This window comes from Tupaia chinensis, unplaced genomic scaffold (genome assembly GCF_000334495.1).
Source record: "Tupaia chinensis unplaced genomic scaffold, TupChi_1.0 Scaffold000272_1, whole genome shotgun sequence".
NCBI lineage: Eukaryota > Metazoa > Chordata > Mammalia > Scandentia > Tupaiidae > Tupaia > Tupaia belangeri.
The window spans coordinates 7,460,086-7,478,086 of record NW_006159754.1 but is presented as its reverse complement, the minus strand read 5'-3'; the positions used below and the strand labels follow the sequence as shown (position 1 = coordinate 7,478,086).

Sequence of the window (18,001 nt, the reverse complement as noted above, 5' to 3'; positions counted from 1 at the left end):
GGCATATTAAAACCAGTGTAAATGATGCAATTCAAGGCAGAGAGCCATCTATAGGCATGCATTTACTGTTAATGGAAAACAGAGGTGGCAGCAAGAGATACAGCATTTCCATTTCTCTTTTCTTGACACAGAAATCATTTTTTAATACAGAATAATGCATAGGCTGGAGTACCTTCCAGGAGGTGTGTAAACATTCCTATGTTAAGCACAGTGGTAAAAGTCAAAATGAAATGTAATGAAAATCTTGCTTCAGGATTTATTCCATGTATTTCAATCACTGAACAAATTATGGAACACCTACCATGCACCCACCACCATGCTAGGTCTAATGAGCAATACAAGGGAAGATAAAGACACAAGTTTTGTTCTTAAAGATTTTGACATATTAAAAAAGACAAGATTTCCTGCTTGACTCCCACATTTTCTCCTGATAATAGATTTTAGTGGCTATGCTTACAGAATAGCTTAAAATTGCCATGATCTGAAGAAAGAGGGTTTTTTGATGACCTCCTCTAATATGAGATGGCTGAACAGGGGGAAAAGGAAAAAAAAAATAAGACTTAAAATATAGACAGCAACAAAAGGCCAGACAAGATGGTATATACTCAACTTCTAAACCGCTTGTTTAAAAATATAAGTGTTATATGATATAGAAAAAAGAGAGCATGTGGGCTGGAATAACTGGAGGTAACATCATGAAAAAGAAGGATCTTGGAGAATAAAAACAATTTAATCACAACAAAAGAAACGAAATGGGTAGTTTATTTCGGCAAGGGGGAAAAACATGCAAACATACTGAAATAAAAACAGCCTCAGAGAGTTTCATACCAACTCCAATCTATACTGAAATTATAAACATACATAGACTAGTAGTCACCTTAACATTAATTGTAAGTTCTAGGACATTCCAGTTTGAGTTATAGTTCAAGAATAACCATTGGGAACCAGCAGTTAGCGTAATGGCTATGTCGCTGGACTCCTACGTAGTCGACCGCGGTTCGTGTCCCGGACCCGGTGGCTTAAAACTCACGCCGGGCGCGTGTGTGTGCGTGCCCAAGATCCCGAGAGGAGAATGGAGGAGAAGGGACTGCGGCGTGACCATCCCCCCTGGGGGGTGATTTCTCGCTTTCTGTCTCTATGTCTCTCTCTGTCTGTCTGGCGAGCGCACGCGCCCTACAGTGAAAATCTCTCCAAAAAAAAAAAAAAAAAGAATAGCCATTGACAGTACCCCTTTTTACTCTTAAAAAGTCCCCAATTTGGACTATATATTTTATAATCATCTTATAATAAGCTGTACGAACAGAGAATACTACTTCTTGACATCCTTTCTCTTAATAAAGATTATCTGTTTTAAATACCTCTGGGAAGGACATGTGTCAAGATACAGTCTCTTGATTCTGATCTTGATTCTGATCTTTTACAAAGATACTTGGTTTTCTAGATTATTACAGATGCGCCACAGATTGACCCAAAGGTTTGAGTCTCAATTAAATTATGTGAATCTAGAAACTGCCTTCTTAGGAGATTTGGTTTATGGAATACAAATTAAATCTGTAACTCACAAGCCTTCCTTACTAAATACCTTCTTCAAACCTCAATCAACATTTATTAACAATAAACATGTTAGACATCTACTATATACTGGACAAAGGTCAGGGAGGATAGAGTGTATGTAAAGAAGGGGGATACAAAATAATATAAGATTTATGAGACCATCAATTAGCGTAATGGCTATGTCGCTAAACTCCCATGTAGTCGACCGCAGTTCAAGACCCAGACCCAGTGGCTTAAACTCACGCAGGTCGCATGTGCATGCATGCCCAAGATCCCAAGAGAATGGAGGAGAAGGGACTGCAGCATGGCCATCCCCCCTGAAGGGTGATTTCTTGCTTTCTGTCTCTGTCTCTCTCTCTCTCTCTTTCTGTCTCTCTGGCGAGTGCATGTGCCCTGTAGCAAAAACCTCTCCAAAAAAAAAGAAAAGATTTAATCTCCCCTGGAACAGTGGTTGACTATGAGGTAGTCCAGTGACATAACCATTACACCATCTGCTGGTACCCTATTTTCTTATGTCCTTCAAAACCATCTCATATCCCTTTTGGAAAGAAAAAGGGGAATATAAATAAAAGCAATAGTTAAACTCCATAGTTATGCTTTCCCTCAAAAAAGCATATTCTACTGAGCAGAAACACTAGCTGTGGACTAATCAAAGTTCAAGCAAGGCATTTTCAAATGCAAATTAAACGGAGATTAATTGTCATAGAGCTGAGATCAGGAAACTTCCCAGACCTAAAACTTCCCTTGTGACACTGGTCAATATCTAGGTAGATGGAAATACGATGATATCTATGTGGGAAATAGCGTACTTTTAACCTTAATGAACAAACACGGAAAGGGAAAGAAAGGAAGGTGAAGGAAGTGAAACATAACTGAATTCCTACCAGGCACTGAGTAATATATCATCCTGTGAAGGAGCTTTTTTCTCTGACTATTTTACAGATAAAGAAGCCAAGGCAGAGAAAAATAAAGAGACAAAGTCACGAAGCAACTAGGTTATAGCAAAGCCTATTCTATTTGTGCCATATCACGCACCACTTCATTCTAATTCATTCTTATGATTCCCACTAGGAATTACAGATTTATATATAATGAGTAAAAATTGTTCTTTATTTGTTATAATGATAAATAATGAGCTTAAGGAAAGACAAATTCAAGGTGGAAAGATGGTAGAAATAATAATGACTGACTGGGTCTGAAACTCGACACTGCTGATCAAAAAGCTTGCAGGGGGAGGGGTGAAACGATACCTTTAAAAAAAGACAAAGCAGGAAAAAAATGCACTTTATTTTGGCAACCATGTTGCTATGGCAACATCATAATGATACACAGAAGGGTTTTCAAAGTTTTACTGGTAATAAAAGATATACACGCATACAAAGGCCTATCAATACTGTTGAATAAATATCAGTCTCCATAACCTTGCCAGATCTAGTAATAAGGAAACATGTATAAACATTATTTACATTAATCATAAAACACCTGTCAACTTCAATTTACTGTTTGCATGTATCCACAAAGAGAAGGAATAGAAGAAAACAGTATGCCCAATACCTAAGGACTTTGGTCTAGAGCAGAGTCTAGTGTGGTTATGAGAGAAAAATAAAAAGAGAATAAAAAGATTCACTGGTCTTAAAACTACATGGTATTAATAAAATGTACTAGTCTATCAAAGTTCAAGTAATGTATAGTGCAAATATCAATATAATAAGTCATATCTATACATCTCAACTAAAAAATGTGATATAAACTTTTGGGTTTAAATGATGTATTAATGGCTATATGTCTATTGGAGCCTTTTTCAGTGGCCTGTAAAAGAATAAATGTTTTTCTGTATTGGTATGCAACCTTTTTCCTGCCTTTTCTCTACATGCATATGCCTGATCACACTTCCATCAGAAACAATTCTCATTTCACTTCTGGAATTTTCATCTTGCTCCAAACAGGGTAAATAGAAATCTCAGGATAAATGTGAGGGTTTGAGAAGGCTCAAGAGATTTGAAGTTTCCTTAGGAAACAGGCCCCATCCTGTGAGAATTACAATTCTGCATCAGTTGTTATTTCTGTAAAATCTAGATTATTCAAAATTCAGTTGTCCCAAACATTTCTCACATGTAAGTCCCTTTCACTACTTCCACAAACACCAAGGAGTGATGCAAAGGCAGAAAAATCAGAAGCCTGGACGAGGCATGTACAAAAGATAAGACTTTCAAAGAGGGAGTCTCTGATGTATTTTTTTTTTCTTTTTTTGAGATTCTATTTTTCTTCCTCTTAAAGAACTAAAGGTAAGCATGCATATGTTACCTTCTAGAAAAAAAACTGTAATGGTCCAGTGAGGTAGGCTCTGAGCAATGAGCCAACATCCTGCAGTCAGTGCTCCTGACTCCCTTGCAGCTGTGTTGGCTAATGACACAACGCAGAAGATGAAGCTTTCTGGGAAAGTTTTTGCTCCCCTACTAAGGTATGACTGCATCCCCTTTACATTCCTGCCTAGAAATTGGACATGCTGTCTGGTGGCACAGAAGCCACCCTGAAATCATTAGACAAGTGTGAGGCTGAAGGCCTACTCACTGAAGAAGACACAGTGAGAGAGAGAAAAGGACTGGGTCCCTGATGACATCACAGAACCACCTATATCCCTTCTTGCTTCAAGGAAAAAAAAAACTGCCCACTAAGTCACTTGCTACAGAATACATTCCTAACAGTAGAAGCATTTAGGTGGGAGGTAGGTTGGCAGAGGAAGGTAATAACTAATAAAAGCTTTTTTTGCCCCATCACCCTCTGCTCCAGTCAGATACCTCTCTCCATGTGTAAACTCAGACATACTTTCTGTACTGATTTGGTTCCAAACTGGGAATTCAAGCTGACTCTATTTGGTACCTATGCCCTCTCCTTGGTCTGACTGCTCTAGGCTTAATTTATCTAGCTCATATGACGTGTGATAACTGTCAACTATCCCTCATGTATGGGCCTGTCCTACTGTGGCATTATTCTCAATATAACAGTCTCAATTTGGCATGAGCATTGAGAACAGCTATTAAAGAGAAAATGTTTAGCAGGCACAAAGAGATGCATATCAGTACATTTATAAGTCACTGACATTTGTAAGAATAAAATCAATGTTTTTAATGTTTTGAATTACTCAATATTTAATTGGACTAAAAATCAATCCAATGTTTCCACTAAGATGAAACAGCGACTTATGACTAAAAATCCCTGCTTATAATGTAACCACAAATATAGGAAGACTCTGAAAGGTAGAAAGCAGAATGAAGGTGACATAGAGACTTGAGATATGACAAACACAAAGGCAATGAAGTCGATGGATTTCCTAATTGCCTCTCATTTATCCCAGACAAGGTACTGCAGGAATCTCCAAATCAGATCCCCCAATAGCTGTAGATTAAATAAATAAATAAATAAATAAATAAATAAATAGGGCTCCGAGAAAAGTCTGATCCAGGGTCAACCAGTGATATAGTGGTTAAGGGCTAGATCCCATGTGGCCAACCACGGTTTGAGTCCTGAACCTGGCAGCTTGAAAAACACACTGGGCACTTGTGCATTCATTCCCAAAATTCCAAGAGGAGAATGGAGAAGAAGGGATTTCACTACGGCCATCCCCTATGGGGATGGAGGGGTGATTTCTCATTTTCCTCTGTCTCTCCATTTCTCTCTGGTGAGTACACATGCCCTAAGCAAAAACTAAAAGAAAGGAAAAAAAAAAAGTTTGATACACCTAGCTCACTAGAAAAACAATGACTAAACAAGAGAGTATTCTTGGCAAACAGGGAAAGGTCACAAGTTCATGTCCCAAGGTCTCCCTGTACATGTGCATGCCTGTGACCCTGCCTGGTTGAGGTTGGGGCTGGATTGTGGCATGAAGACCCTGTTGGGGTGCATGTCTGTCTGTTTATTTCATTCTCTCTCATGAAGAAATAACTGAACATGAACTTTAAAATATATATATTCTCTTTTTTTTTTTAGAGGTTTTTGCTATAGGGCGTGTGCGCTCGCCAGACAGACAGAGACAGACAGAGAGACAGAAAGGGAGAAATCACCCCCCAGAGGGAATGGCCATGCCGCAATCCCTTCTCCATTCTCCTCTCGGAATCTTGGGCACGCGCGCACAAGCACCCGGCGTGCGTTTTAAGCCACCGGGTCCAGGACAAGAACTGCGGTCGACTACGTGGGAGTCCAGCGACATAGCCATTACACTAACTGCTGGTCCCAAAATATATATATTCTTGGCAATACCTGCCTTATACTAGCAAAAACCAACTGAAAAACTGTACCTACCAAACCTACAGTTTCATTGGGGCTGAGGTGGGGAGGTGATCTTTCAGATCATGACCTGCCTCATGAAAGCAAGTGGTGTACTCCAGTTCCCCCCACTGGTATGATGTAGCTGCAGCTAAGCCAAGAGTTGATCTAATTTCCTCTTGCAAAAGCAAATGATGCTCTAATTCTTCAACCACAGAAGTGTTTATAAAGCCAGGGGAGAGCTAAATCTCCACCCTGAACCTGCACTGAGACTGCACAAAGTGGTGCAAGTTGGTAGTAGTAGGCACTCTATTTTCCTTCCAATTCTAGGATCAGTAAAGCCCAGTGGGGAACTAATCTCCCATGCCCACCTGGCAGCAGAGACTAAACAAGGCAGTGAAAACAGGGTTAGTGAGGACTCTTATTTCCATCCTCATCCCACCTTTCCAATGTCAGCAGGTCTTAGTGAGATGCCTATAGAGCCACATAGCATCAATGAGGTGAAATGAGATGGTATGAAAAAGGGTTATCAATACTCTGCTTCTTTGTTCCCTGGTGTCAGTGGGACCAGCAGGAAAGTGAGCCCCTACTAGCAGCTGGAATCAATAAACCAGGATTATGTGATCAGAGGTAGGACTAGTAGTTATATTATGTCTATCTCTCCCATCTCTTGGTGTCAGTGAAGCACAAAAAGGAGCCGAACTCCTGTCCTTACCCTGTAACAATGAAGTAACAAAAGTCAGCTGTCTGATTGACTCTCCATGGTGACAGTGAATTTAGCAGAGGGGGGGCTGATTTTATATTCCCATTCAAAGACATAGGAGTTGCATGTTGAGACTGATGAAGTTCTACTCCACCACTCTGATATAAAGCAATGGGAGACAGGGCTCTACTTTTTATAGAGTATTGACAATGGGCCCAGCAAGAAACTGAACATACATGGTATATTCGTCAGGGTTCTTCAAAGAAACAGAAACAATAGGAGATATATGGATAGATATTATGAAGAACAAGTTTATGTGATTAAGTTGGAGGCCCAAAAGGCCCAAAAGTGATACACTTCCAGTCAAAACCTAAAGGGACTGAGAACCATGGGAATCAATGGCGTAGTTCCAGTCCAAGTCTGAAGAACTGAGAACTGAAAATGCTGTCTGAAGGCAGGAAAAAAACGGACACCCCAGCTCAAGAAGAGAAAGTAAATTTACCCTTCCTCCTCCTATTTGTTCTAATCAGGCCCTCAATGGATTGCATGATGCTTCCCCATAGTAAAGAGAGCATTTTCTTTAGTCCTTCTACCAATTCAAATGCTAATTCTTCTGGAAACACCCTCACAGACACACTGGGCATCTCTTAGCCCAGTCAAAATGATACATAAAATAAGCCATCACACACCTTTACCTGGTTTTCACACTATATCTAAAATGGGAAATGTCTATAAAAATATAAAAACAAGTAGGACTCACAGTTTCATAGTGTGATTTCCAACAAGACAGCATATGACTGAAAATCACTTGTCAAACAAGAAACATGAAAATCACAATATTAGTGAGAAAGGACAGTTCACAGTCCCAATACTGAGATGAATCAGATATTGAAATTATCTGACAAGAACTATGAAGCAGCCATCACAAAAATCCTATAAAAATCAATTACAAATTCTCTTGATATAAAAGAAAAAATATAAAACCTTAACAATAAAAACATTACAAAAAGACCAAGTAGCAATTATAAAACAAACACACACATACCAACAAATCAAGTAAGAACCTTATACAATAAAATAGTATAGTGAAATAACACAAAGTAAAATCAATAAACTTTAACATAAATCAACAGAATTTACCCAATCTAAGCAACAGAGAGAAAAGAGAAAAAAATAACAGTCTCAGAGATCCTGTGGGACAAAAACAAAAGAACTGAAAATCATATGATCAGAGTTCAAAAACGAAAAGAGAGAGAGAGAATAGAACTAAAGGACATTAATAGAAATAGTGGCTAATAATTCACTAAATATGGAAAGTTACATAAGCATTTAATAAGCTGAATTTTTTTTAACAAGCTGACTTCCTTTCTATAGAGTAAAAGAGATAAACCCAAAGAAATTCATGCCAAGACACACCATAATTAAATGACAGACTATAATAAATTATGTATCTACATTAGATACACAAAAGATTGAAAAATTTATACAAAGTGATGTAGTTTAAAATCACTATAAATAAATAAAGTTCTAAAAAGTATTTTAAAAACAGGAAAGTAAAAATCATACAGAATATGTTCTTTGACAATAATAGAATCAAACTAGAAATCAATAACAGAAGGATAACAGGAACATCTGCAAACACTTGAAAATGAAATAGCACACTTCTAAATAATCTATGGTCAAAGCACAAAATTTTAAAATTATATACACACACACACACACACACACAACTGGATGAAAATGGAAATACAACATATTAAAATATATGCAATACAACTCAAGCATGGAAGAGACTAAAATTTATACTATCAAATGCTTCTATTAGAGAAGAAACAAGAGTCTCAGATAACCTGAGTCCATATGTCCAGGTGACATGATTGTGCAGAAAAAAGCCCAAGCAATCTACAAATGCACTCCTAGAATTAATAATTGGATTCAGCAAGGCCACAAGATATAAGATAAATATATAAAAGCCAATTGGATTTCTATGCACTAATAAGAAACATGTGGAAATTAATATTAAAAATATGATACCCAGGCCAGCTTCATTGTCTGGTGGTTAAGGCAGTTAAATCCCAAATGTCCAATTATGCTTTCAAGTCCTAGACCTGGCAGCTTGAGAAATACACTAGATGCATGTGCATGTGTGCCAGAAATCTCTAAAGGAAAAAAGAGATGGAGAAGAACAAACTGCATTGTGACAATTCCCAATGGGGAGAGGAGGTATTTTCTCCTCCTCCTCCTCCTCCTCTTCCTCCTACTCCTCCTCCTCCCTCCCTCCCCCCTCCCTCTCTCTCTCTCTCTCTTCTTCCTCCCCTCTTTTTCTCTCTCTCGAGTGTACATACCCTCCAGCAAACAAACAAATATACAAACAAACAAAATACTGAGTTGGCCCCATAGCCTAATGTATGAGAAGGGTGGATTTCACATGACTAGTTATAGTACACATCCAGGCCCTGGCACTGAAAATCATACTGAGCACGTGTGTGTGTGTGTGTGTGTGTGTGTGTGTGTGTGCCCATCCCAACAGGATGGAGAAACAGAGGAGCAATTGTGGAATGATCATACTCCACTGGGGAGTGCTTTCTCTCTGGCAAGTACATGTGTCCTCTGGCAGTTAAAAATATACAGTACCATTACAGTTCATTATTTAAATTAATAAAAACATGTTCAAGATCTACATGCTATTAATCATCAAATGCTGATGAAAGAAATCAAAGACCTAAATAAATGGAGGAACATACCATGTTCATGGATTGGAAGACTCAATGTAGTAATGATGGCAATTCTCCTAAAATTGATACACAAATCTAATGTAATCCCTACCAAAATCCTAATAAGATGTTTTGTAGACATAAGTTTATTCTAAATTTTGGTTAAAAAGGTAATGAAACTAGGGAACCAGCAGTTAGCGTAATGGCTATGTCGTTGGACTCCCACATAGTCGACCGTGGTTCGAGTCCCGGACCTGATGGCTTAAAACTCACGCCGGGCGCATGTGCATATGTGTCCAAGGTCCCGAGAGAAGAATGGAGGAGAAGGGATTGCGGCGTGGCCAAACCCCCTGGGGGGTGATTTCTCGCTTTCTGTCTCTCTGTCTCTGTCTGTCTGTCTGGCAAGTGCACACACCCTATAGCAAAAAATCTCTCCAAAAAAAAGGTAACGAAACTGTAAAAACTAAAACAATCTTGAAAAAACATTTTTTTTTATTTTGCCAGAGGGCACATATACTTGCCAAAGAGAGGCAGACAAAGAGGCAGAGCGAAAGCAAGAAGGCACTCCCATGTGGGAATGGTCACACTGCAACCCTTTTTCTTCCATTTCCTCCTCCTCATGGGATTCTGGACATACACGTGTGCCTGGCATGATTTCAAGCCACTGGGTCCAAGACTTCAAACACACAGTTGGCCATGCAGGATCCAGTCCATATAATCACCAGACCATGGGCTGGCCCTCAATTGATTTTTGACAAATGTACAAAAGCAATTCAATGGAGAAAAAGTAGCCATTTTAACAAATGATGCTGGAGAGTACTTGGACATTTAAAAGCAAAAGAAAGAACTCTAACCTAAGTCTCACACTTTATTAAAAGTTTAAAAAGAACTTAAAATTAATTATCTTAAATGTAAAACATAAAAATATAAAACTTTTAGAAGAAAACATAGGTGGCTTTATTCTCCCTGCTGTGTGAGCAGATTCAGGCTACAGAAAGATAGTACTAGATTATAAGTGTTTTTAAAAAGTACCCTACAAAAATGGATGACATCTTATTAGCCAGATTACAAAATAAGGATGGGGGTAAGGAAAGGATGTTTTCTTCCAGAAGAACAATTTCTAAAAAGTCCCATTCTATAGTTTGTTTTTTTTTTCCTAAAACAGCTAGAAAAGACAATAAAATATCTATAGGCTTCAAGGCACTGTCTCTGTGAAGGGCCAGTAGTCATTTTACTGAGAGGGGTGATTGCTAAAGAGGGGGATGGCTAAATTTGACCTTTCCTACCCTCCCCAGCCAAGGGAATGCAAATGGAAAGTGTATTGCCTAGTGGGTGTGAAAGTGGGCTAGAACTTTGTTGGTACTGAACTCTCTGAGAAGTGTCTTTTAGAAACAGACAACTCAGACACTTTCATTTCAGCAAATATATTATTTATTATTATTGTTTTTTCCTATAGGGCACATGCATTCACCGGGGGGGGGGGGGGAGAGAGAGAGAAAGTGATAAATCACCCTCCAGGGATGCAATACTTTCTCCTTCATCCTCTCAGGATTTGGGATGTGCATGCACATGCACCTAGCATATTTTCAAGCTGCCAGGTCTGGGACTTGAATCAGAGTCAGCCATGTGGGATCTAGCTACTTAACCATTATGCCACTGGCTGGCAAGCAAAGAAATTATATTTAAAAGCACTTGGGAAGTGTCCTTCTACTCCTTAGGTGAAAAGGCTCAGAGAAAGAGTCACAGCTACCACATAGGCCATAAGAGAATCCTTGAAGTTGGAAAACAGAGGAGAAGATAGTCTTCTCGCCCTACCAGGACATGGCAAATCTGATGAGACTGGAACCCTGTATCAAATTTTCCAGGAAAGAAGCATTCAGGAATTCAAGCAGTGTAAAAGCCAATTCTAGTGATGCACATGACAGCCATGAGGAAGAAACAGCCCCTCTGGCCCACTGTGGTGGCCTCGACAAAGCCCTCAGTGACAGTAGGTGCAAGGAGGCACAATACCACTCAAGCCAATTCCCACAAACATCCTGCACTTGTCTGCTAGTGTTTAAACAGCAGTGGCAAACTGGTCCTATTGTGCCATAATGATGGCAGAAATGCACAGGACACAGACAATAGAGAGGTAGGTGAGCCATGGCAGAGCAGTAGGGTAGTGTATAAGTACAGGCAGAGCCAGAGGACAAAGCTCCCCATAATCTGTAGAGAAACCCCTAAATAGTTCAGTTTGGAAAATGTCCAAGAGATGTTTTTTCAATGACAACAAATGGTATGGAGGAGCCAGGAGAAGCTGAGGCAGAGCACTGCATCCAGAGCATTGTAAAAAACCACCTCCTTCTAGAGAAGGGCCATGAAGCATGTATTTGGTCTGAAGTACATATTTGGTCAAAATTCCCAAACAGAAGCAGCACAAAGTCAAACAGATGGGTCCAGATGTTGCCAGTTTCTGTATAGATATGGAAGATGTTTGAAGCAAACTCAAAAGGAGAGCATGGGTGGTTTATGATCACATTGCAGGTGCTTGCTGTCCTTCAGTCAGTTGGGGAGCACATCATATGGGATGGGTCTCCAACGTCCCTCCCGGACCTTATACGTAAACTCCTGCCTGTATCTTTTCTATGGCATAGTGGGCTTGCAGGGGAAGTGCCAGTACCTGCACCTCCTCTTTTTCTTGGGGCACTGAACATGTTTGTTCTTTTTTAGCTTTGGTTGGTTTGGCAATTACTCACCCTCCTTCCGGCAGAGGTCTCAGTTCAGTCAGTTCCACCATGTCAGTTTCTATTGCTGGAAAGGGCTCCATTTCCCAGTGCCACCACAAATCCTTTGTAGGACATCTGGCTGGTACCTCAATACCCTGTAGCTTAAACTTGGGGAAAGGCTGGGGTCTCTTAGCTCCAAGAGTCAGAAATCTCCCTGTAATGGAAGATAGTTTGGCCGAGCAGGCTCTACTAAGCTCTACTAAGCTCTACAGAGTCCCTCGTGCTACATCCCCTCTATGCTGAAGGCAGATAGGCAGCAAAGGATTGCCAGTACCCTCTTGGAGCCAGAAGGGGTGCAAGCCTGCAGGGTACTACTTTTACAGCCATGTGATCTCCAAGAAAGTTTTATAATGATTGAACTATTCTATACCCTGATTGTATCAATGTTAATATTCTGGTTGTGATATTGTACTGCAGTTTTACAAGCTGTTACCATTGGGGAAACTGGGAAAAGGGCATGCAAGATTTCTATTCTTTCTCACAAATGCATGTAAACCTACAATTATTTCAAAATTAAAAGTTAAATTTAAAAATCAATTAATACCCAAACACATTTGTTTCTGAACAATAACCTGAGATTATGTCTCTTCAGGTCTCTGAAATAAGCCCCCAGCTATAATCAGTGATCAGTGTGCCACTCTGTGAAGACTGTCAAAGATATAATTTACCCGCTATGTTATTCTGACCTGCTGGTGAGTGAGTATATGCTTTTACCAAGAGCTTCAGTAAGCTGGACTTAATTAAAATTAAAAACTTCTCTGCAAAAGACAATGTCAAGAGAATGACAAGACAAGCCACAGAGTGCGAAAAAAATATTTGCAAAAGACACATCTGATAAAGGACTGATATCCAAAATACACAAAGAATTCTTAGAACTCAATGATAAGAAAACAAACAACCTGATTAAACGTTTGGCAAGAGACCTAAACAAACACCTCACCAAAGAAGATACACAGATGGCAAGCATATGAAAAAATGTTTGACATCATATGTCAAGAAGGAATTCCAAATTAAAAGAAAGATGAGATACCGTTATATACCTATTAAGTGAACAAAATAAAAAATACTGAGGACACCACATGCTAAGAGGAACTCCCATTCATTGTTTTCAATGATGCAAAATAGTACAGCCAGGGACTAGATGTTGGTTCAGTGGTGGAACAATGCTCTGCAAAGTGGACTCATCTGAGAAGCTTGTGGGTCTATGATCCAGAGACCTTCCTGAGTATGCAAGCTCACCTGTGCCCATAATCTAGGGCTGGCTAAAGCTAGAGGGGGATCATGGTGTCAGGACCCAGCGGGGGCTCTGTCTACCTGTTTCTCTCTCTCACTCATGAAATTAAAATAAAAATATATTAATGTAAAAATAAAAGCAGCTGACACTATAAAAACGGTATAGCCACTTTAGAAGACAGTTTGGCAATTTCTTAGAAAACTAAACATATCATATGATCTATCTATCAGGCTCCTTGGTATTTACCCATGTTAATTAAGAACATATGCTCTGGGACCAGCAGTTAGCATAATAGCTATGTTGCTGGACTCCCACGTGGTCAACTGCGGTTTGCGTCCTGGACCCAGTGGTTTAAAACTCACACTGGGTGCGTGTGCATGCGTGCGTGCCCAAGATCCCAAGAAGAGAATGAAGGAGAAGGGATTGCGGCATGGCCATCCCCCCTGGGGGGGTGATTTCTCGCTTTCTGTCTCTCTGTCTGTCTCTGTCTAGCGAGCACACGCGCCCTATAGCAAAAACCTCTCCAAAAAAAAAGAACCTATGCTCATACAAAACCTGGATGTTTGTAGTTTATAGTTGTTTTATTCATAATTGCCAAAACTTACATGTAACTAAGATATCCTTCAAGACAAATAACAACAGTACAGATCAGCGGTTGTCAGGACTTAGTGGGAAGGAAAGGATGAAAATAGGTACAGTACAGAGGATTTTTAGGGCAGTAAAACCATTCTGTATGATTCTACAGGAGTGGATGCATATTATAATACATTTGTCAAATCCCAGAGCATATACAACGTCAAGAGTAAACCCTATGTAAACTGTAGACTCTAGGGATAATGTGTCACTGCAGCTGTAGTAACTGGAACAAGCACATCATTGCAGTGTAGATGTCCATGGCATGGGAGTTGTGATGTGTGTAGAGACTGGGATACATGGGAACTTTCAGTTCTGCTCAGTTTTCCTGTGAATTTAAAACCGCTCTAAAAAATAAAGTTCTGTTCATATTTTTAAAATGAACAGTGTAAGTCCCAGTATAAGGGATCAGCAGATGGTATAATGGTTACATTGCTGGACTCCCACATAGTCAACCGTGGTTCAAGTCCTGGACCTGAGGGCTTAAAATTCATGCATGTGCATGAATGCCTAAAACCCCAAGAGGAGAACAGAAGAGAACGGATTGTGGCATGGCAATTCCCCCGGAGGATGATTTCTCACTTTCTCTCTCTGTCTCTCCAGAGAGCATACATAGCCTATAGCAAAAATCTCTCCTTAAAAAAAAAGTCAGTATAAAGCATTTCTTAAGCGTTAAATACAAGCTATAATTTTAAAAAACTCAAGTGTTAGAAAATTTAAGTAGGTCAAGAAGAATATTCTGTATTAATAAAATATATGTAATCCAAAAAAGAAAGCTTTTACATACCCTATCAACTTAATTTTAGATAGAAACTGAGAAATGCACATTCATTTTGGAAGACTTCAATATTGCCTTATATTTTGTCAAATGAAATAAACAAAATTAAGTACAGCTATCTAGACTTTAAATAGCACAACTAATGTAATTTATTTTGTCAAATGAAATAAACAAAACTAAGTACAGATATCAAGACTTTAAATGGCACAATTAAGAGTAATTTAGTAGATCTATTAAAAAATTAAACCCATAAAAAATAATATGCACTCTTTTCAAGATCAGGCTCCTTGGTATTTACCCATGTTAATTAAGAACATATGCTCTGGGACCAGCAGTTAGCATAATAGCTATGTTGCTGGACTCCCACGTGGTCAACTGCGGTTTGCGTCCTGGACCCAGTGGTTTAAAACTCACACTGGGTGCGTGTGCATGCGTGCGTGCCCAAGATCCCAAGAAGAGAATGAAGGAGAAGGGATTGCGGCATGGCCATCCCCCCTGGGGGGGTGATTTCTCGCTTTCTGTCTCTCTGTCTGTCTCTGTCTAGCGAGCACACGCGCCCTATAGCAAAAACCTCTCCAAAAAAAAAGAACCTATGCTCATACAAAACCTGGATGTTTGTAGTTTATAGTTGTTTTATTCATAATTGCCAAAACTTACATGTAACTAAGATATCCTTCAAGACAAATAACAACAGTACAGATCAGCGGTTGTCAGGACTTAGTGGGAAGGAAAGGATGAAAATAGGTACAGTACAGAGGATTTTTAGGGCAGTAAAACCATTCTGTATGATTCTACAGGAGTGGATGCATATTATAATACATTTGTCAAATCCCAGAGCATATACAACGTCAAGAGTAAACCCTATGTAAACTGTAGACTCTAGGGATAATGTGTCACTGCAGCTGTAGTAACTGGAACAAGCACATCATTGCAGTGTAGATGTCCATGGCATGGGAGTTGTGATGTGTGTAGAGACTGGGATACATGGGAACTTTCAGTTCTGCTCAGTTTTCCTGTGAATTTAAAACCGCTCTAAAAAATAAAGTTCTGTTCATATTTTTAAAATGAACAGTGTAAGTCCCAGTATAAGGGATCAGCAGATGGTATAATGGTTACATTGCTGGACTCCCACATAGTCAACCGTGGTTCAAGTCCTGGACCTGAGGGCTTAAAATTCATGCATGTGCATGAATGCCTAAAACCCCAAGAGGAGAACAGAAGAGAACGGATTGTGGCATGGCAATTCCCCCGGAGGATGATTTCTCACTTTCTCTCTCTGTCTCTCCAGAGAGCATACATAGCCTATAGCAAAAATCTCTCCTTAAAAAAAAAGTCAGTATAAAGCATTTCTTAAGCGTTAAATACAAGCTATAATTTTAAAAAACTCAAGTGTTAGAAAATTTAAGTAGGTCAAGAAGAATATTCTGTATTAATAAAATATATGTAATCCAAAAAAGAAAGCTTTTACATACCCTATCAACTTAATTTTAGATAGAAACTGAGAAATGCACATTCATTTTGGAAGACTTCAATATTGCCTTATATTTTGTCAAATGAAATAAACAAAATTAAGTACAGCTATCTAGACTTTAAATAGCACAACTAATGTAATTTATTTTGTCAAATGAAATAAACAAAACTAAGTACAGATATCAAGACTTTAAATGGCACAATTAAGAGTAATTTAGTAGATCTATTAAAAAATTAAACCCATAAAAAATAATATGCACTCTTTTCAAGGAGCTATGAGATATTTCCAAAAATTCACTATTTATTAAACTCTTTTTTTTTTGGAGAGGTTTTTCGCTATAGGGCGTGTGCGCTCGCCAGACAGACAGAGAGAGATATAGAGACAGAAAGCGAGAAATCATCCCCCAGGGGGGATGGTCACGCCGTAATCTCTTCTCCATTCTGCTCTCGGGATCGTGGGCATGCACACACACGCGCCCAGCGTGAGTTTTAAGCCACCGGGTCCGGGACGCGAACCACGGTCGACCATGTGGGAGTCCAGCAACATAGCCATTATGCTAACTGCTGGTTCCCCCCATTATTTATTAAACTCTTAATAAGTTCTCTCAAATAGGTCACAGTCTCTGTCCACAATGGACTAAAATTAGGTATCAATAAAAGGATAATAAACAAACAAACAAATCTATCTACTTAGAAATTTAAAAACATTCTTCCAAATATCTCTTGGATTAAAAAAGAAATGAAACTGGGGCCAGCAGGTGGTGTGGAAGTTAAGATACTAGACTCCCACATGGCCAACCACCATTTGAGTCCCAGACCTGGAGGCTTGAAAATCATGTCAGGTGCATGTGTGCGCGCCCAAAATGGGAGGAGGAGAATGGAAGAGAAGGGATTGTACTTGGCCATCCCAGGGCCCCACCCCGTCCCCCAGGCGATTTCTTACTTTCCCTCTCACGTCTTTCTGGCAGCACATGCACCCTATGACAAAAACCTTAAAAACAAAACAAAAGTACGAGCAATTAAAAAAAAAAAAGAAAGAAAGAAAGAAAATTAAACTGAACTTCCATCTTCTTTGGGGTCAGCAGGTGGCGTAGCGGTTGAGAGTGCTGGACTCCCACATGGCTGACTGCAGTTCGAGTTCCAGACATGAGAGCTTGCTTTCTCGCTCTCTCTCTCGCTCTCTCTTTCTGTCCCTCTCTGGTCAAATTAAAATAAATAAATTTTTAAAATTAAATAAAGTTCAAGAAAATAATTCTTTAATCAAAAAAAAAAAAAAGAAGTTAGTGCACATAAAACACTGTTATCAAAAGTTTGTTAACAAATCTGGTCACCAGAGGTAAACATGACAGTTTTAAATGTATTTATTAGAAAAATAAACTGAATGGGAACCAGCAGTTAGCGTAATGGCTATGTCCCTGGACTCCCACGTAGTCGACCGCGGTTCGTGTCCCGGACCCGGTGGCTTAAAACTCACGCCGGGTGCGTGTGCGTGCGTGCCCAAGATCCCGAGAGGAGAATGGAGGAGAAGGGATTGCGGCGTGACCATCCTCCCTGGGGAGTGATTTCTCGCTTTCTGTCTGTATGTCTCTCTCTGTCTGTCTGGCGAGCGCACGCACCCTACAGTGAAAATCTCTCCCAAAAAAGAAAAAGAAACTGAAAACAAATTAACCAAGACTTCAACTTAATTAACTAGCAAGAGAACTAGAAATTAAAGAAAGGATAAGAGATACATTAAATATAAATAAAAACATAAATTAATGAAATGAAAAACAAACAGAAAATAAACATTTGATTATTAAACCAAAATTTGATTCTTTGAAAAGGCCAAGAAAACAGACAGACAAACCTGCTTATATTCCTAAAAATAAGATTTATCTCCTCTCTTTC

The 18,001-nt window shown here is 39.3% G+C and overlaps 1 protein-coding gene, 1 non-coding gene and 1 pseudogene across 2 annotated transcripts in view; 1 reads left to right on the top strand and 2 right to left on the bottom strand.

Moving 5' to 3' along the window:
• The window catches only part of LEKR1 (leucine, glutamate and lysine rich 1), a 174,170-nt gene that overhangs the window by 130,927 nt on the left and 25,242 nt on the right, over window positions 1-18,001 (bottom strand). The window lies entirely within an intron of this gene.
• On the top strand, window positions 401-540 carry LOC114008012 (small nucleolar RNA SNORA29). The gene has a single exon (XR_003549582.1). It is a non-coding gene; the product is annotated as a small nucleolar RNA SNORA29 (small nucleolar RNA).
• Window positions 2,708-12,121, bottom strand: LOC102472681 (adiponectin receptor protein 1 pseudogene; annotated as a pseudogene).